Below are 21,641 nucleotides of genomic sequence, written 5' to 3'. Positions count from 1 at the left end.
TTTTTAAGTACTCCTGAAACTTGAGGAAGGCTTTAATCAATCTACCACTTATCAGGAAGTGTTTATTTATATTTCAGTACTGTGTATTTTACCACACCTCTAACAGTTAAAAAGACAGATACCACTGTTGCACCCATATTTTCAAACATTCCGCTCTTTTTTTTGCAATCTAGTTTGAATATCATCATAGTACATACATATTTTTTTATTGCCTGGAAACTATGCAAGAGAACATTATCCTTGACCAACAAATTTATATGTACAATCTGCTTCTCTGTCAAAGAGTGAGGTACTTGCGAAGAACATGCTTACTGACTACATGATGATTTTGCATAATAGAGCAAACTGGTGTAGCAGACAGGTACAAGAATTACTCTGTCTGGTGATATGACTACCCACTACCTTTCACCATTAGTTTTCAGCTCACAGGAACATACTCTTCAATAATCAGTTAAGGGTAATGTGAGTAGAGGATATCCTTGGTACTCAACCATCTGAAATTAGAAGAGCAATAAGAACAATGTTCTTCAGGTACTGAAGACCTTTATTTTCTTTCAAAACACTGATCCATTCTGAGACCTTCAAGGACAGTGTATCATAAACCACTCAAAACTACTGCTTCTTGGTTCTAATTGCCTACCAGTATTTATATGAGTACTGATTTAATTAATGAAAAGCTTCACCATGCAGTTTCTCATTATTCAAAACCATGAACAACACAGTGGCAGGCTTTTCATATAACATCAATTCTGCTGAACAAAATTAAGTTATGTGAATAACCTGAGCTAGAGACTATCCTTCCATGTACAGACAGATGTAAATAAACACAAACTCAATTGTGGCTTATCAACCTGGGGACTCATGTGGCCTAAGGACCAAAGATTTGCTAGGTCCTGTAAGTGTATGTTTTCAGTGCAGACAAAATATCATTTATCAATGTTATACAACATGTGAATGCTAGTCAGTAAATTAATTCTATTAATTCACAGTAATATGATAAGGTGTTGTAACAATGACCGGAATGGTCGTGGGGTAGTAGTGATGGAAACGCGGCAGGACCCGCGGAGCGGCCCGCGAACCATAACACAACAGGAGAGGATGGACACGACCAGTGGAGGACCTTATAACACAACAAGAACAGACAACAGAGTAATGAACCAAACAAGACAACCACGGCCACTGGAATAGAAACACGAAGTCAATATGCTGTCTGAGACGATATGTCCTGAGACGCAACACGATGTTAGACTGCTGGCTGAGCACGAGACAGGCGCTTAAGTATGCCATTGGGGGCGCCCCTATTGGCCATTGGGACCCTCACACTAAAAGCGGGCCAGGAGGCATGCGCCGCCTCAGCTTACAGTGTGATGGTGCAGAGACCTCTATGGGTCTTCGACGTCCATGACATCTGGTGCGGATTCGAATTCCGTGGCGCGCGGTACCAGATAAGGTATGAGTGATGTGTTCCAAGATGTAGATGGAGAAACACTGCATATGTGAAATAATCATTGGGATTCACACGTTGATCAGAGAAACAGTTTTAATCCAAAACATGGTTCATTTTAGAGAACAATTCAGACTTTAAGCTGAGCAAGATTCAGTAATAATTGTGTCAATAACATGTAAGGACACCCTCCAAATTATTGATAATTTAAGACAGATACTTATTTTGTGAGATTACACTTACATCTATACTCCAAAAACTGCCATTATGGTGCAAAGTGGTGGGGAACCGTGAGCTTAACAGCACAACAATAACAATAAAATATGTAGTTCACCTTACAGATTTTTTATTCTGTGGAGCCTGTGATACTGCTGACAGGTTTGTAACTAATATGTGTGAAAGCTGTATGAGATGAACTGGGGAACACAAAATAAAACTATTATGGTGCAGAATGAAAAATTTTAAAAAAATGTAATGTATATTACTCTCACAAGAAATTATAGACTCATGTTAGAGAGTATTGTATACAGAAGGGTCCAGAAAAATGTAGACACTCTCTGATAGTCAATATTAATGGGACAAAATGACATACTGTGACACTTCATGCAGGGGGGGGGGGGGGGGGGGAAGGTTATTTTGTGTGTTCAAAGTGATCCCCATCAGCAGCCAAATATGAGGGATGGTTGAAAAGTTTATAACCTCAGATAGTTACCATAATGTCTTGCACAAACACCACCACTTACTTCTATGGGGACCCTTTGTGGGTATGCAAGTCAAATTTTGCGACTCCAGCTTCACTAGTTTTGCCACTAGGATGCATTGTATACCATAGTGTAAGCAAAATGGTGAATATCAAGAGAATCAAGAACCATACTACGATTGAATATCTTCATTTGAAGGGTATGACACCCAAGGAAATTGCAGAGGACATGTGGAATATACTTCAGGACAGTGCTCCATCTTATGCAACAGGAAAAAACTGGATTACCAGCTTCAAACGTGGAAGAACTAATATGGAAGAAGCACCAAGGAGCAGAAAGCGTGTCACCATTGCCACTGATGAACAGTGACTGCAATTCACGATACAATTTTGCAGGATCGTCGAACACCATTTCTGCAGGTTGAAACCACATTTGGAATCTTCCATGGGTGTGCTCGTGACATTGTTGTGGAAATTTTGGGAATGTGGAGAGTTTCATTTTGGTGGGTCCTGAAGAACTTGAATGCAGATCAGAGACGGGAGCATGTGCAGTGTTGTGAAGAAACTGTCCATCAATACGAAGTAGATGTAGATAGCTTTCATGTAGGGTATGTGACAATGGATAAAATCTAAGTTCACCACTTTGATCCTGAGACAAAACAACAATCACAACAATGGAAACATTCTTCATCCACTACCTCAAAAAAATTGTGTGTGCGAAAGTCAGCCAGTAAGGTGATGGCTTCAGTCTTCTGGGATGCAGAAGGGGTAATTGTGGTGGATTACTTGCAAAAGGGCATAACTATCAATGCATCATACTATTACACCCTCCTCTGTCATTTGAGAGAAGAGATAAAGGCATGGAAAACTGGCACACAGATTTCTTTCACATCAGGACAATACACCGGTGCACAAAGCTCTCACAACACCGGAAACTCTGCATGAATGCAGGTTTGAATTGTTATGTAATCCGCCATATTCTCCAGATTTGTCTCCATCATACTTTTTCCTATTGCCAAAGTTAAAAAAAGATCTCAAGGGATGATGATTTGACAATGGTGATGCAGTGATTGATGCTGTGAACGCTTGGTTGGACTCAAGATCAATGGCCCTATATTTGAATGGTTTGCTTAAGTTATCTGAGCATACCCACAAGTGTATAAGTATACACCAGTATTATATTGAATAATAAATTGGCATTATGAAATTTCTGTCATTCTTTATTTTTTAGGCTAAAAATTTTTTGACCCACCCATAATGCTGATGCTGCTGAACTGTTGACCGAGCTATGGCTTTCAGTGTTTCTGGTGTCACAGCCATATAGGACACCTTGGAAGTTTCTCATAGCTCATTCGTTGTAGCTGGCTTCTTTTGATAACTTCATTTTTCAAGATTCCCCAAAGGTAGAAGTCAAGCAGTGTAAGAACTGGACAGCATGGTGGCTACTCAATAGCTCCTATTGACCCACCCATTGTCTGGGTAGATTTTCATCCAAGTAGGCTCTCACATCTCTGTGATAGTGAGACAGAGCACCATCTTGTTGTAGGTAAAATCTTTCATTTCTAAATACGTCTCAGATGCAGGTAAAATTGATGTTTGCAGCATATGAAGATGCACCTCACCCGTTTCAGTACCTTCAAAGAAAAATAGGCCAGTCAAACCATGCAATGAAAGACCCACCACACATTACCACCCTGTGTATTATCAATTTTGTCCTCATGAATGTGAGGATTTTCAGGAGGCCAGTACACACAGATGTGGTAGTTTGCAGTACTGCTATTTTGAATTGTGCCTTGTCAGACCAGCTAATCATCCTTGAAAACTATTCATCCTTGTGAAGCATGAACTCAGACCACTTGCAGGACTCCATCTTTTGACCCTGGTTATTGTCATTCATAGTGTGCAGCGATCTCAGACTGTAAACTTTCCATTCTGCAGCCTTCAGGATGTGTTGTACACTCGATCAGCTTATGCCACTTTCACGTGCACCCTGCTTCACAGATTTTTGACGCGACCTAGTAAAATGTTGCAACACAGCAGTGTTTGAAGCTGGGCTTGTTCATGTTTTTGGACACCCAGAACTTTCCTTATGACTATCCTGAATGGTACCATCAGATTCAAATTTATCCCAAACATGGTAAATTTTTGCATGTGTTAATGGCTGAGTTCCATACACATACACCACTACTGTTGTACCTCCATCATGTTCTCCATACTTTCAGTACCATTTCAATGTGGACTTGCATTACTCAACCAACAATCTTAATTCATTCATTGCTGCATTGCATCTGCCAGAAGATGCACGCCAAGATCTGCTGAGAAAACAATGGACTCTACTACTACGCAAATTTGCAACAGTATGTCATTTCTTTCCAAATATATTAACTATTACAGAGTGTCTACATTCTTCTGGACCCCTCTGTAGTTTTTCCTTTATTATCATAAAAGTGTGTAATGCAGCATGTAAGATTTATTATTCAACTGCATGAAATTTTACTATATAATTCGTGATACAATGAAATGATAAGGTAATAATAATGAATAAAACTGATATAATCATATTATTGAACACAATTTATTGACATCTCTGTTAACTACTGTCTATTTTTAAAACAATAAACAGCTGAAATTAGTGTCCATGGAAAAATAAATGTTTTAATTTCAAAACTAACATACTGTCACTATAAGCTTATATATTTGTTATGGAAATGTAAGCTAACAAAAGGAATGTACTGACCAAACAAATTTCAAATTTTAGATATGATATATTTAATTCAGATACAATATTTCCCAAAATTGTCAACCTTAAAATGAAAATATTAAAAAGTATTACTGGTTAATTTGTTTGCACTCTCACTCCATGCTAATGAAGGTACTTATAATAGAGGAAAACCAAAATATTGAGCCTTTCTTCTAAGGTAAAGGTTGAAGTTTTGGTTTGACTGACTTCAGGTCTGAAAATGTACTTTTTCCAGTTTTGTTTGTTGTAATAAGTAGTGGGTATATTCTTAACAATTCTTTGTATCAGGGAAATACTCATGTTTTATGGGTCCTGGTTTGTATGATATAAGATATGGAAGAAATTGGCTTTCCAAAAAATCCAAATCACTTCAGACAGCCAGAATTATGGTAACCATTCTTTCAAATAGTAATAGCAGTTTTGTGACTGAAGTGTCATGTGAATAAATGCTTCACAGAGCTTGCAATATCAGATTTCTATTTGATCTCAGGCTTTTGATGGATTCCTCTGTCATTACTATCAGGATATTTCAGTAAGCCATTAGGTACATCATTTAGTTGACTGAGTTATGTCATGGAGTCATAAGGAAGCCATAGAACTTCCTTTACTGTACTACCAGAGATTATGTCGATGTCTGTTACTAAAGTACATTGTAAGCAAATCTGATTTTGTTGGATGGTGGATGACTCAGTTTATTTCTCAGTAGCCTTTCAGCATCAATCAACCATTTCCACGCATCACTTAAGGTGTAGCCACTGTCCTAGTTAAAGTTGTGACACACTCTGATCTGAACAACTTGCTTGATGATAGAATCCTAGCTGGCAGCAGCACAGGATAATATTTCTGTGTCATCAAGCATAATCACATGTTTGTTCATGAGGCTGTGTTTGACAATAGCATATTTTTTGAAATCACTATACAGTATTTAATGCAGTTTCAGTGCTCTGTGCAGCATTCTGAACTCATTGTAATTGCCTGACTAATGTAACTGTTACTTCATTCACAAAGTATCTTATAAATTCCAGGAACACTGGGATCGTGGCTGTCTTTTACTGGTTGCAGCATATCTTTAATTTTATTGGGTGGTAAGAATATGTACTGAATATCATATCTGCCCAAGCCTCCATGTATTTTATTTTTTGGAACTCCAAAGGAAAAAAGGAATTCTGTAGGCTGATCATCTTCTGAAGACTGAGTACTGTGGTGTTTACCTATTAGAGATGGCTCATTTAATATATCAATCATTACAGCTGTTCTTTCAGAATATGTTTGTTAGATATTTGCTCTTGGACTCCCAGGTGTTCCTTACCACAAACAGTTTTAGCTCTGTCTGTCAACATCTTTAAAATTGCTGTCTTATGGGCTGAATAATGAAGTGCTTAGATATAAGTCAGTATGTGTTGGCTTCAAGAACAAACACACAATTATGAAATGGAAGTCTTATCCCACACATCTACGTACTGTGATTCCATTATCAAAGAAGCCATTGACATCAGAATGTGCAGCAATAATATCAACTCGGGCAGTGGCTGTACCCTTAGTATTGCATGGAAATGAACACTAGATGCTGCAAGACAACTAGGAGATAATCTGAGTAATTCACAATTTAATGAAATCGGCATCACTACCAATGGTCTTCAAACATTTGCATCAATATAATTTCTGTTAACAGTAGGAAGGCATTTGGGCTCAAATTTAACATTTGACCTTTGAGTTACCTGCAAATGAGGAGCAAACATATATCATAAATCCATTTTGACCTTGACCTCATGATGTCATCAGGGCCTTTGAACAATGACATCATCAAACACCTCCCCCTTGCTATTCCCTTTCACCCCCTTTGCAGCCAGTCAAAGCCTAGTATTTTAGTGAGCATTAAAATGAAGCAGCTGATGACAATGATGAGAATACCATAAGCTTCACCTGAATTGCATAAAAGGGTGTCATATTCAGAACAAGACTGACAATACTACAATAGTTCCTAAAGAAATTCTGTAAACTACACCTGAATTGCCTTAATTTGCACCATGTTCAAAGAGATTTCCCAATAGTACAGTAGTCCAACGTCAAAAAATATCTAACCATCACCCAAGTTGCACAAAATGGTACCATGTGAAGACATGTTTGGCAGTACTGCAGTATTTAAAAAATATCATAAGCTTTGCTTGAAAAATGCTTAAAAATGGCACTATATTCAAAGATAACTGTCAATACTATAGCATTTTCATGTTGAAAAACTATGTAACTTTCACTTGATTTGGTGCCACATTAAAACAAATTATGTAATCATATTCAGTTAATTTGCGTAAATTGCCTGTATTGCATACTTCACTTTAGAATATGTCCATGTCCAATACTGTACTCCTTACAAATGTCATCTTCCCCCCCCCCCCCCTCTCTCTCTTTCTCTCTCTCTCTTATAAAATAATCCAGGAATTGTGAGTTTTTATGGAAGCTTTGTTTCCTTTTCTTCAGACACACTCTCTCTCTCTCTCTCTCTCTCTCTCTCTCTCTCTCTCTCTCTCTCTCTTAGTGTTGTTTAACGTCCCCTCGACAACGAGGTCATTAGAGACGTAGCGCTAGCTCGGGTTAGGGAAGGATGGGGAAGGAAATCAGCCGTGCCCTTTGAAAGGAACCATCCCGGCATTTGCCTGAAACGATTTAGGGAAATCACGGAAAACCTAAATCAGAATGGCTGGAGACGGGATTGAACCGTCGTCCTCCCGAATGCGAGTCCAGTGTGCTAACCACTGCGCCACCTCGCTCGGTAAAAACAATTATGCCTGTTTCTTTTACGAATATATCGGAGGCTGAAACATGGAACAAAAACAAATACTATATTATTTTAAATTTTTGTGGTGTTGTCTGCTTTGTGTTGCAGGACCCTATGCTGCAGCCTCGATGACCAGATGGGGCAGTCTGCATGTATCACTACCGCTCACGTATCACTATGTAATATATAGCAGACAATTCGTGGTAGTTTCCATTGTAATATACAGGGTGGTCCATTGATAGTGACCGGGCCAAATATCTCACGAAATAAGCATCAAACGAAAAAACTACAAAGAACGAAACTCATATAGCTTGAAGAGGGAAACCAGATGGCGTTATGGTTGGCCCGCTAGATGGCGCTGCCATAGGTCAAACGGATATCAACTACGTTTTTTAAATAGGAATCCCCATTTTTTATTACATATTCGAGTAGTACGTAAAGAAATATGGATGTTTTAGTTGGACTACTTTTTTCGCTCTGTGACAGATGGCGCTGTAATAGTCACAAACGTATAAGTACGTGGTATCACGTAACATTCCGCCAGTGCGGACGGTATTTGCTTCGTGATACATTACCCGTGTTAAAATGGGCCGTTTATCAATTGCGGAAAAGGTCGATATCGTGTTGATGTATGGCTATAGTGATCAAAATGCCCAACGGGCGTGTGCTATGTATGCTGCTCGGTATCCTGGACGGCATCATCCAAGTGTCTGGACCGTTCGCCGGATAGTTACGTTATTTAAGGAAACAGGAAGTGTTCAGCCACTTGTGAAACGTCAACCACGACCTGCAAGAAATGATGATGCCCAAGTAGGTGGTTTAGCTGCTGTCGCGGCTAATCCGCATATCAGTTGCAGACCAGTTGCGCGAGAATCAGGAATCTCAAAAACATCTGTGTTGAGAATGCTGCATCAACATCGATTGCACCCGTACCATATTTCTATGCACCAGGAACTGCATGGCGACGACTTTGGACGTCGTGTACAGTTCTGCCACTGGGAACAAGAGAAATTACGGGACGATGACAGATTTTTTGCACACGTTCTATTTAGCGACGAAGCGTCATTCACCAACAGCGGTAACGTAAACCGGCATAATATGCACTATTGGGCAACGGAAAATTCACGACAGCTACGACAAGTGGAACATCAGAGACCTTGGCGGGTTAATGTATGGTGCGGTATTATGGGAGGAAGGATAATTGGCCCCCATTTTATCGATGGCAATCTAAATGGTGCAATGTATGCTGATTTCCTACGTAATGTTCTACCGATGTTGCTACAAGATGTTTCACTGCATGACAGAATGGCGATGTATTTCCAATATGATGGATGTCCGGCACATAGCTTGCGTGCTGTTGAAGCGGTATTGAATATCATATTTCATGACAGGTGGATTGGTCGTCGAAGCACCATACCATGGCTCGCACGTTCACCGGATCTGTTGTCCTCGGATTTCTTTCTGTGAGGAAAGTTGAAGGATATTTGCTATCGTGATCCACCGACAACATCTGACAAGATGTGTCAGCGCATTGTTAATGCATTTGGAAGGCGAACTTCTCGCTGTTGACGGGAATGTCGTTACACGTATTGCCAAATGCATTGAGGTTGACGGACATCATTTTGAGCATTTATTGCATTAATGTGTTATTTACAGGTAATCACGCTGTAACAGCATGCGTTCTCAGAAATGGTAAGTTCACAAAGGTACATGTATCACATTGGAACAACCGAAATAAAATGTTCAAACGTACCTACGATCTGTATTTTAATTTAAAAAACGTACCTGTTACCAACTGTTCGTCTAAAATTGTGAGCCATATGTTTGTGACTATTACAGCGTCATCTATCACAAAACGAAAAAAGTGGTCCAACTAAAACATTCATATTTCTTTACGTACTACTCGAATATGTAATAAAAAATGGGGATTCCTATCTAAAAAGCGCAGTTGATATCAGTTTGACCTATGGCAGCGCCATCTAGCGGGCCAACCATAGCGCCATTTGGTTTCCCCCTTCAAGCTAGACAAGTTTCGTTCTTTGTAGTTTTTTCGATTAACGCTTATTTCGTGAGATATTTGGCCAGGTCACGCTCAATGGACCACCCTGTGTACCGGCAGCCCTATTAAGGTTCAAAATGGTTCAAATGGCTCTGAGCACTATGGGACTTAACATATCAGGTCATCAGTCCCCTAGAACTTAGAACTACTTAAACCTAACTAACCTAAGGACATCACACACATCCATGCCCGAGGCAGGATTCGAACCTGCGACCGTAGCGGTCACGCGGTTCCAGACTGAAGCGCGTAGAACCGCTCGACCACCAGCGGCCGGCCTCTTTTAAGGTTCCTTACTGTTACAGAGCTATATTTCTGAACCTCTGTGTGCAGTTCTGTCCACTGATGATGACAGTTATTCGTGTCTTAGAATGTTCTGATAATTTCCAAGAGGACGTTTCTCTCTAACATCGCCATAAATGGGCAAAATAATACTAAAGCACTTGCTCAGGAGTCCACATTCTTACATTCCTTTGCGCTGTTTCCCAATTTTACAAAAATATTAGAGAGAAGGACCATGACAACCCACTCTTTCTGACCATGATGGCATATTTCTAAAACTGGACTCAAGCAAAGTTCTTGAGCAAATAAAAGAACCCAGGGCAGTGAGAGAGCTAAATGATACAAACATAATAAATATGATACATATAATTACAGACATAGATTAGAATTCCACTGTGATGTAAACTGACCCACTTACTGGCGCGTATAAAGTGGTGGCTAACACAAAGATTTGCACCTAGTGTCTAAGGCGCTGCAGTCATGGACTGTACAGTTGATCCCGGCGGAGGTTCGAGTCCTCCCTCGGGCATGGGTATGTGTGTTTGTCCTTAGGATAATTTAGGTTAAGTAGTGTGTAAGCGTAGGGACTGATGACCTTAGCAGTTAAGTTCCATAAGATTTCACACACATTTGAACATTTTTTGCACCTAGTGGCTGAACAACTCCAGATAGAATCTCCCAGGAAATTAAGCCACATAATCATTCTTTTCTATTGGTTTTGGAACATTTCTTTTAGTATTACGCGGAATAAAATCTTCTGTCGGAACGTTGTATTGGCTAATCCTGTATTCATGGCGTTCATGCGTAGGACTTTCTTCAAATTTACTTTGAAGTCACTCACTGTTTAAGGTAAAATTAACAATTTATACTGAATTTTAGATGCATTATGTTCTGTGGTGTTGAGAAATCGAATCACTGACCGTAATACCAATACGGCTGAATTACTCATTTTCACAGCCCATTAAACATGCTGTCGCGCAAAGAGAGAAAACAACAGTATGAGGAGGATTACCTCCTTGATTGTGGACTTTGGATTCTGCTGTGCAAGGGCAAGGTCATCAGACAAAAAGGGGAATGAAGAGCTTAACATTAAGTAGTGGAGGTTATTAACTTAGTTTTTCCTATGGGTCATTTTAATAATACGTTAGCATGAAATGGCAAAAACAACACATTTTCCCTGGTGAAATCTGGTTTCACACACAACTTTTACTGGAGTAGTTTTAATTTTGTATTACACGACATTTCATGTGTGCATCATCTGACTAATGCACACACACATACACACCCACCCAACCACACACACACACACACACACACACACACACACACACACACACACGCGCGCGCGCATATATAGAACTGATTTCAGTTTGTTATTGAATTTGTTCTTTTTTTCTGTCGTCGCCTTTAATTAGCTACGGACATGAGTGAATGATTTTTTCTGCTGTATAAATGGTTGAAATGGCTCTGAGCACTATGGGACTTAACATCTGAGGTCATCAGTCCCCTAGAACTTAGAACTACTTAAACCTAACTAACCTAAGGACATCACACACATCCATGCCCGAAGCAGGATTCGAACCTGCGACCGTAGCGGTCGCGCGGTTCCAGACTGAAGCGCCTATAACCGTTCGACCACAGCGGCCGGCTCTGCTGTATAACTTTCTCTTTTGTGTGCCCGAAAGGGTGAAGATGGGGATGATGGAGATAATTCTCATTGCTAATGCGTATTTGTAAATGAGATTGCTGTATTATAATTCTTTACGGCTCAACATCGAACTACATAAGTAAGTAAAGGTGCTGTGAAGGTGTTTTTAATATAGCGATTGTTGTTATTGTGGTCTTCAGTCCTGAGACTGGTTTGATGCAGCTCTCCATGCTACTCTATCCTGTACAAGCTTCTTCATCTCCCAGTACCTACTGCAACCTACATCCTTCTGAGTCTGCTTGCTGTATTCATCTCTTGGTCTCCCTCTACGATTTTTACCCTTCATGCTGCCCTCCAATACTAAATTGGTGACCCCTTGATGCCTCAGAACATGTCCGACCAACCGATCTCTTCTTCTAGTCAAGTTGCGCCACAAACTTCTCTTCTCCCCAATCCTATTCAATACTTCCTCATTAGTTATGTGATCTACCCATCTAATCTTCAGCATTCTTCTGTAGCACCATATTTCGAAAGCTTCTATTCTCTTCTTGTTCAAACTGTTTATCGTCCATGTTTCACTTCCATACATGGCTACACTGCATACAAATACTTTCAGAAACGACTTCCTGACACTTAAATCTCTACTCGATGTTAACAAATTTCTCTTCTTCAGAAACGCTTTCCTTGCCATTGCCAGTCTACATTTTATATCCTCCCTACTTCGACCATCATCAGTTATTTTGCTCCCCAAATAGCAAAACTCCTTTACTACTTTAAGTGTCTCATTTCCTTATCTAATTCCCTCAGCATATAGCGGTACCTGATTAATTAAACAGTTATCTGCAACAAGACTGATCACTAAAATTTTTGTGGGATGAATAATTTACGTCTGTGTGTATAATTTCCCTAAAAATATCATTCTGTACGACGACAATTAATGAAAATATGCAAATTAAACTAAAATTTTGTTATTCTTATCACCAGATCCAGCAGTCACACGCAGCTAAAGTTAGGCATGAAAAATATAACTGAAATACCGTACGTAGGTTCAATGCAAGCTTAGTCAATATGAACACCCGAAACTGAGAACTCTGTTTCATACATTGCATTTCCCCCATTTGTCGTGTTCTTATAACTCAAGTTATATCCCGCCATGTACATAACTGTATGAAATGTAATTTGTTGAGGTAAGTGGCAGAACATTTATGAAATCGATCACTTTTTTACCGAACATTCCTTTAATTTTTCAATTTGTTGGTGTGTGATACATAGAATAAGTTCCGGTTACACAATTATGGGCAACGAAATCAGTAGTAGCGTTGTTGAACATCCCAGCATCACCGCAAAATGGTCTGTGGAAACCAATGAACCTCTCTCGAAAGTAGTACAGCGTCGTAAGTAGTACGCCAACTCACTGGGTCGTCATACTATTTAGCGAAATGATCCTTAAGTGTGGTTTACACTAGGCCAGTAATTTCTCCAAGTGGCGAGTAATTTAGTAGTTACAAGTTACAGTAAACGAGGAAACTGCTAGTGGTCGAGTGTGCAGTCACACATGGTTTAGTTTAATTGGTGGATGGTCAAGTGATTGTTGTGGAGTGTGCTCGGCAAGGTGGTTCCACAGTCCAACGTAAAAACCGTGACACTGCTGTAAAAGTTGTTACCTTTTAACAGCTGGATCGACACTAGCGCTCCAGGCAGCGAGAAAGGAGAACGGCACTTGCGTCGTAAGCAGAATGTTTGTTTTGCATCCCTTTCATACGTGATTTACGAAATATTTGAGCTATTTTTGTGTACTATCAGAAGATATAGATGTTTCTAAAAATAATTCTAAAATAAGCTCAAGTAGGGATAAAAATCATGAATCCAGTGGCGAGCTACAACATATTTTTGAAGAAACACTTGTGATTGAATAGAAATGTAGCTTATCATGTTGATATCAAAAGAATATAAACACATAGATTCACACGTAAGAACCCAGACATATACCTCTACGTGCAAAAGGGATCGACACCCCATTTGTCATTCCAAAGGCCTACTGTGTTTTAGTCATTGTCGCCTATTGCAACAACTACGACCTTCACATTTATATTACTCTAAGTGGGACAAGCAACAGTCAAATAGTGGGAGAAATACACACATCAAAAAAAGTTTTGCATCACCTCGGTTCCGAAAGTTCCGGAACCTGTACAGAAAATTGGAATAGCGATCAACATAAACATCATTTCCGCACTTTTTATTGCTCATGAAAACCACACATTGCATGTGACCTTCAGAGGTGGTGGTTAAGATTGCTGTAACACCGGTACCTCTAATACCCAGTAGCACGTCCTCTTGCATTGATACATGCCTATATTTGTCGTGGCATACAATCCACAAGTTCATCAAGGCACTGTTGGTCCAGATTGTCCCACTCCTCAACGGCGATTCGGCGTAGATCCCTCGGAGTGGTTGGTGCGTCACGTCGTCCATAAACAGCCCTTTTCAACCTATACCAGGAATCCTCGATAGGGTTCATGTCTGGAGAAGATGCTGGCCACTCTGGTCGAGCGATGTCGTTATGTTGAAGGAAGTCATTCACAAGATGTGCACGATGGGGGCGCGAATTGTCGTCCATGAAGATTGATGCCTCGCCAATATACTGCCGATATGGTTGCACTGTCAGTCGGAGGATGGCATTCACATATCGTACAGCCATTACGACGCCTTCCATGATCACCAGCGGCGTATGTCGGCCCTACATAATGTCATCCCAAAACAGTAGGGTACCTTCACCTTGCTGCACTCACTGGACATTGTGTCTAAGGCGTTCAGCCTGACCGGGTTGTCTCCAAACACGTCTCTGACGAATGTCTGGTTGATGGCATATGCGACACTCTATTGCATTCGTCATGATTTTGTTATTGTCTGCGTTCATGGACTGGTTTTGTTCGAAGTGAAGGTGAACAGGGTCTTTTTTCACAAGATCTTCTCGTTTGCTATTCACTAGCCATTTTCTGCTCCTAAAACGCAACATTGATCATAAATACGCTTGTAATTTGGAAGCGAATCCTGACGTTACAGTTTAGTAACATGATGGTATATACTTCTCAGGGTCCTTTGGAAACCTAGAAAACGACAGATATGATATCTTCTTCTTGTTGTTGCTGCAATTTATTGCACTACAGATGCTCAAGTTTGTAAAAAGCATCATACAAACCAAAATAAACGACTGCTATTCGCTTTGGCTTTCACGATCGCGCCGAACTCAAATAGTTTTACTTCCTGAACGCTTGGCGCGCTGCTGGCGCAGTAGGCAACAAAATGGAGGCGAAGTGTTGCGACTGTTATGTTAGATTGTGGTGCTTCGGAAAGAGGAAGTATCAAGCAATGTGCACTGCATCTCGCAGCAAAGCTGATCCTGGAAGGGGGAGATGAAAAGATTAAAAATATTGAGAGGAGAAAATGGATACGATAATGTATTCGTCGAAGGGATTTGCTTGGAGCACCCAATGTGCTTCTGCGAATACTCGCAGCTGAAGACTCAAAGGAATACTTTCTCACATGGACAATGTGAGAATGTCGGAAAATTACTCCAGTTTCTATTACAGAAAGTACGAGGCAGACTTCAGCGCACTGATTAGACTATAAAAATCTACGGCAGGCTCGTCCAAACTGTGCCCCTGAGGCGCTAGAGCCCGCGATCGCCCGCGGCCAGCGCCCCGGGCGAATTCGTATGTTGTCGCAGAGGCCGAGCCGTGTCGCTTAGCTGGCCGTGCAGACCGCCCGCCGAGCCTCGCCATGCCGCTGTACGCAAATATTGCAATAGATAAAAATTTATTTTGCGACCACACATCTCTGTCCTTTTCAGCGGAACTGGGGGAAAACGCATCTTAAACCAATCTTTTTTATTAGTTTTTTATTTGAGTTTCAATGAATGAAACAATTAATTGTTAAAGCGATAAAAGTGTTTTAAAAACAGCATTGTAGAAAATTAATTGTATGTTCTTTTTTGGCGTGGTACGAGCAGGAAACAGGTGGGTAAAGTTAGTGCGCAAGTTACAAATGATCGCTGAGAATTGGGAAAGCAGGGAAACCCTCTGCTGCTGGGAATCTCATCAATTATTGCCTGGTCGACTCGGCGGCTTGTATTTGCCCACCAGACCTCACGGAAAAATTTGAAAAAATAGCTCTTTCGCCACAAACTGTTGCTCACAGAGTCGAAGATATGGTCTCAGATATGAAGCAGCAATTAATGGAGAGAGCGGCAAACTTCATTTCACTTTCTATCGGTCTTGAAGAGTCCACGCACGTTGCGGACATATCTCAGCTCGTCATATTCATTCGAGGTGTCGACGACAATCTGCGTGTCACCGAAGAATTTCTCGATCTTATACCATTAAAAGACACAACCACGAGTTTGGATATTTTTCTAGCCGTGGAAAACGTGTTTGAGTCAATGGGTTTAAAATGGGAACGCCTGACCAGCGTAACAAGGGATGGAGTCCCTGCGCTACGAGGGATACGCGCTGGACTTCTGAGTTACGCGAGGTCAAAAATGGCTTAAGTTGGCTGTTCCTTATTCGCGACAGTCCATTGTCTGATACACCAGGAGGCACTTTGTGCGAAGATTGTCAACATAAAAAATGTTATGGACACAGTTCTTCGAACGGTTAATTATCTTCGCTCGCATGGACTCTCACATCGCCAATTTAAAGAATTTCTGGTTGATATCGAAGCGGAATACCCGGACATCCCCTATCACACCGAAGTAAGATGGCTGAGCAGAGGAAAGGTGCTTCATCGGTTTTTCTCCTTGAGGGGCGAAATAAATACCTTTCTGGAAATGAAAGGACGTCCAGAAGAATTACTTTGTGATCCTAAGTGGGTGGCGAATTTGGCTTTTTTGAGTGACCTTACTGGTCATTTAAATACTTTGAACATTTCACTCCAACGCGAAAATCACTATGTCGTTGATTTAGTGCAGACGAGTCAGGCATATATATATATATATATATATATATATATATATATATATATATATATATATATATATATAAAGCTTATTTGTGGGAAAAACAATTGCGCGAGAAGAATTGTAGACACTTTCCTGCACTAGACAGCGTTAAAGAAGATGTGGATTTTTCAGATCATGTTGCAATCATTTACAAGAACGGTTTGTAAACAGATTGCCGGCCGGTGTGGCCGTGCGGTTCTAGGCGCTTCAGTTTGGAACCGCGTGACCGCTACGGTCGCAGGTTCGAATCCTGTCTGGGGCATGGATTTGTGTGATGTCCTTAGGTTAGTTATGTTTAAGTAGTTCTAAGTTCTAGGGGACTGATGACCACAGATGTTAAGTCCCATAGTGCTCAGAGCCATTTGAACCATTTTTTTGTAAACAGATTTTTGGAGATAAGTGAGCTTCAATCGGCCTTAGATATATTTGTTCACCCGTTTTCCCTTCGGCATAGGACGTCTCACAAGTGCTTCAACAAGAGCTGATTGACCTGCAGTGTGATATCCGCCTGAAGGACCGCTTTCTCATGTGTAAAACATTGGATGACTTTTAGGGCTGTCTTCCACGAGAGAAATATCCTCTTATGCACAAGCACGCGGCCTAAGTTCTCTCAATGTTCGGTTCCACGTGTATCTGTGAGCACTTTTTCTCTCTTTTAAAGCTTGCTAAAACTAAGAACCGTTCATTACTTGGCGATAAAAATTTGACTAATTCTTTGCGGTTATCAGCCTCAGAGAATATTGTACCAAACATTGACAAAACCGTTTCCTCGAAAAATAAAAAAGTGTAAAATGTTAATTGTCTTCTTTAACAATGTTGACTGTAAGAATTAAAGAGCTTTATAACCTTAATTTTATTTTTTAATAAGTTTTCAACTTGGTCGGTTAAAATTATTACGTACAAAACAGCAAACTAAGGATCCGATTTCTAAACTCTGAAAAGGGATACAAAGAGATGTAACCCGAAGTATAACAAAAACTGTTTACCTGTTACTGCTAACAGTAAGAATGAGACTCTATATCCCTAACGTAAAGTTATTTCTAAGCTAGAATATTTATGACTCTAGTTCATTTAAGAAACTGATATATTTTTCAGAAGACGCCTATTGTACATATGACGAGTGTGCATGTGCGGTACTAATAGAATGAACCTGTGGGTCAGAAAACAACTAGGATGTTCTTCGAATCTTGTTTTGGATATTGTTTTCTAAAGCTCTGCGTAGTAATTCTGCCACACGAACACTAATTGTTACCTAAACGGTAAATGGTTTGCTTGTTTTACCGCTCATCGGCCTCTCTTACAGAGGCGCGCTTCCTCTGTTATTTTGTTTGCGTTGGATCTGACTGCGGGACAGTCCACCGCAGAGCAGTGGTGTGTGCTCTCTCTCGCTCCTATGCCGACACAGGCGACACACGGTCGCGGACGGGGCGCTGAACTACACCGCCTGGCGCAATTCTTGGATGAACCTGGTCTACGGTATGTCTTGTCACAAGTTACTTTACTAAAAATGATTACCTGTTTCCGCTCTGCAACCATCATCCGATCCGAACTTTACAGCGGCAGCAAATTTTAGATCTGGTGATGGCTACAAAGTCGAATCCGGTATCTATTTTAATAAAATAACATGCGACCAAGACAAAGACTTTTACTCTAACCAGAAGCCATAGTTGCAGCAACAAAATCTGAGGCAGTGCTATGGCTTCAAGCTACTCGGTGCAGCCTATGAACCCTGGCACAACTGTTTCGACAAGGGAAGTCGGCTGCTTCTTTATCCCCAACCTTATGCTTTTAATTTTCTGTTTATTGCTTTCTCTTTAAATCCCAATATTTTCATCGCAGTGATTGTAGTAGACTTGGCTGCATTACTTTTGTACAAGAGACTTTTCATATTCCAGAAGCAGTCCCGTTCTGCGTATCTACTAACTTGACCATCGCAACCATATCGCGAATCAACAAAAAACAGATGACTGAAAAGAGAAAACGGAATGTGGACGAACAAGTGACGCCTTTTTTTAAACTGATGGTGTTCAGAATCTCAGTAGTGACGCTCCTGTGAAGGTGTAATGTGTCGCTTCCTAACCGCGCCTATATGCTCGTCCTTTTCGCTATTGTGACTAGAGCCAATTGGCAGTACATGGTGAACTGTTTCCTTTGTAGAAGACTGAAGGTGATGAGCTGGTCATTCTCTAATCCTTCTAAATCAGCCCACTAGGCTGTTTTAAGGGCTTCTGATTTTCCGCAACAGAAGGTGCCTTTCAGCAACCTTTCGAAACAAAATTCCGTGATTCTTGGCTGGAAGTAGCACTTCACAGATGTGCTGTTACGGGGAGCAGGAAATGGCAACCTGAAGCCAATTGACAGAAAGATCCGAATGTTAAAATAGTTTCACGGGGCAGTTCCGAACCAGCAAAATCGAGGAGTCGGCCGACGGCTCTCGCGGTGGGTGATACGAGGTGCGTCTTTGGCCCTCTAGGCTCGAGTTTGTGTTTTAAAACGGTTGGGAAGTTTGTGATCCTTTGTGATCAACGAGGTTAGTTTTTCACTACGGGAAACCTGCAAGGCGGGAAACATAAAACCGGCACGAAAAACACATTGGTGTGCCAAACTTAAGGATGAAAGTCGTTTTCGCATTATGTTTCACTGCCGAGAAACATAGTTCAATGAAGCTTGGACCACAGATATAGAGATCTGCTGCAGTATAGTACGGAAGGTAAATGGAAGAAATACGCAACGACATGAACATAAATGAAATTTTTATTCAAAGACAGAAATTACACTGAAGTCACCATGATCTATGTCCGCCCCGATAGCTGAGTGGTCAGTGGGACGGATTGCCGTCCTACGGGCCCGGGTTCGATTCCCGGCTGGGTCGGGGATTTTCTCCGCTCAGGGGCTGGGTGTTGTGTTGTTTTCATCATCATTTCATCCCCATCCGGCGCACACGTCGCCCAATGTGGCGTCGAATGTAATAAGACCTGCACCAAGACGGTCGGACCTGCCCCGCAAGGGGCCTCCCGGCCAATGACGGCAAACGCTCATTTCCATTTACCACGATCTATGACGACACCTTGGACATTACAAGAGGACGGACATGGTTCTCAATAGAGTATGTGATCACCACGACGGCCGCTCTGCAAGGGGCTCCCCTGCTGACCATGAAGTTGGTCAGGAGTTTTTGTGGCAGGATGTTCCACTCCTCCACGAGCTCGGTTGACATCTGGTGGATGATCATTGGTGCATGGTGACATGCACATATATCTCCTCAAGGTATCCCACATGTGCTCGATGGGATTTAAGTCGGGGGAGCGGGCTGGCCAGACAATTCACTGAATATTCCAAGACCCGCTCCACAGGTGCTGTTCGATGCGGTCGTGCATTGCCATCCATAAAAATGAAGTCACGACCGAAAGCACCCCTGAAAAAACACATATGGGGATGGAGAGCAACGCCATGATGCTGGACGTACCCCTTATATGGCGAGAGATGGAAAAATACAATGCACTCAGCAACATGTCAAAAATGATCATTTTGGTGGTCCAGATGTCATGGTGGGGAGAGACAGAATGTTGCATGGACATACTGACCTCCAAATCTTCGCACTTAACGGTCAACTCCTTCCCTATGTGCGTCTTTTCGGGGGTGCATTCGGTCCTGACTTCACTTTTCTGCATAACAATGCGCGCCCACATTAAACTGTACAGGTGGAGGAGTTCTTGCAACTAGAGGATATTTGACGACTGTGTTGGTCTTCCCGTTCCCCCAATTTAAATCTCATCGATCACGTATGGAATGAGTCGGGGAGACTTATGCAGCTCGCTCACACTCCTTATCAACTTCGTGGCCAGTATGGGAACATGTTGCAGAGCACCCATTGCTGTCTGTGGAGGTCACACACCCTGTTAAGAACCATTTCCCGCCTTTTGTAATGTCCAGGGGACTATTATAGATCGTGGTGACTTCAGTGTAATTACTGTCTTTGAAAAACATTGTCATTTCTTTTCGTCTCATTGTGTATTTCTTTCAGGTACCACCTGTACTACACAGTATCAGCTGTTTGTATGTATGGTCTAAGTTTCATCGAGCTGTGTTACTTGGGAGTGACACATTACACGTAAGTTACTTTCGTTCTTAAGTTTGGCACGCCAGCGTATTTCGTGCACTTTACTATAGGTAACAGAACTTACATCATCTTACCCATTTGCGGACAGTGTAAATTGGGTTGCCTATCTTAAGGTGCAAGTTTTATAAGGAGCAGTCAAATGAAAACCAAACAACCGCCACAGCATCACCGTGGAATGATTTCATTCAAAAAGAATCACCACACTCTTTAAGACATTTATCCCACCGGGAAACGAGATGATTGATTCCTGTTTCGTAGAACGTGGTCGGTCGCAGATGGATCCACAGCCGCATCCATTCTTCAGCTTTCTCGTCCGACTGAAACCGACGCCCACACACTTCTTTCTTGAGGTTACTGAAGATGTGAAAATCACACGGCAAAAAATTCGGGCTGTACGCAGGATGTTGCAGTGTTTCCCAACCAAACTGCTGAAGTGTAGCCTTCGTTCGATTGGTAGTGAGAGGGCGGGCGTTATTTTGCGACGGAAGGATTCCGTCAGATAGCATTCCTGGGCCTTTGACCTTACAGCGCGTCGCAGATTTTGCAAAGTGTCTTCATAGCACTGCGCAATGATTGTGGTTCCACGATCGAGGAAGTCGACGAGCAGAGAGCCCTTGCAGTCAAAGAAGACGGTTTTCATGACCTTACCGGAACATGTGTGAACAGCTTTGGATTTCTTTGGAGCGGGAGACGAGGGATGCTTTGACTTTTGGCTTTGTCATCTGCCCTCGTGCTGCCGGACGGAATCATCCTGTGGCACGGTAGCGCCCGTCGCCCTCACACTGCCAATCGGATGAAGGCTACGCTTCAGCGATTTGTTTGGGAAACACTGCAACGTTCTCTGTACAGCCCGAATCTTTTGTCGTGGGATTTTCACATCTT

The 21,641-nt window shown here is 41.5% G+C and overlaps 1 protein-coding gene across 1 annotated transcript in view; it reads right to left on the bottom strand.

Annotated features, from left to right (window-relative positions):
- The window catches only part of LOC124722132 (protein tipE), a 71,720-nt gene that overhangs the window by 4,379 nt on the left and 45,700 nt on the right, over positions 1-21,641 (bottom strand). The window lies entirely within an intron of this gene.

The sequence above is a fragment of the Schistocerca piceifrons genome, chromosome X, assembly GCF_021461385.2.
Source record: "Schistocerca piceifrons isolate TAMUIC-IGC-003096 chromosome X, iqSchPice1.1, whole genome shotgun sequence".
Taxonomy (NCBI): domain Eukaryota; kingdom Metazoa; phylum Arthropoda; class Insecta; order Orthoptera; family Acrididae; genus Schistocerca; species Schistocerca piceifrons.
The sequence above is the reverse complement of the archived record's forward strand: the minus strand, read 5'-3'. Positions and strand labels throughout refer to the sequence as shown.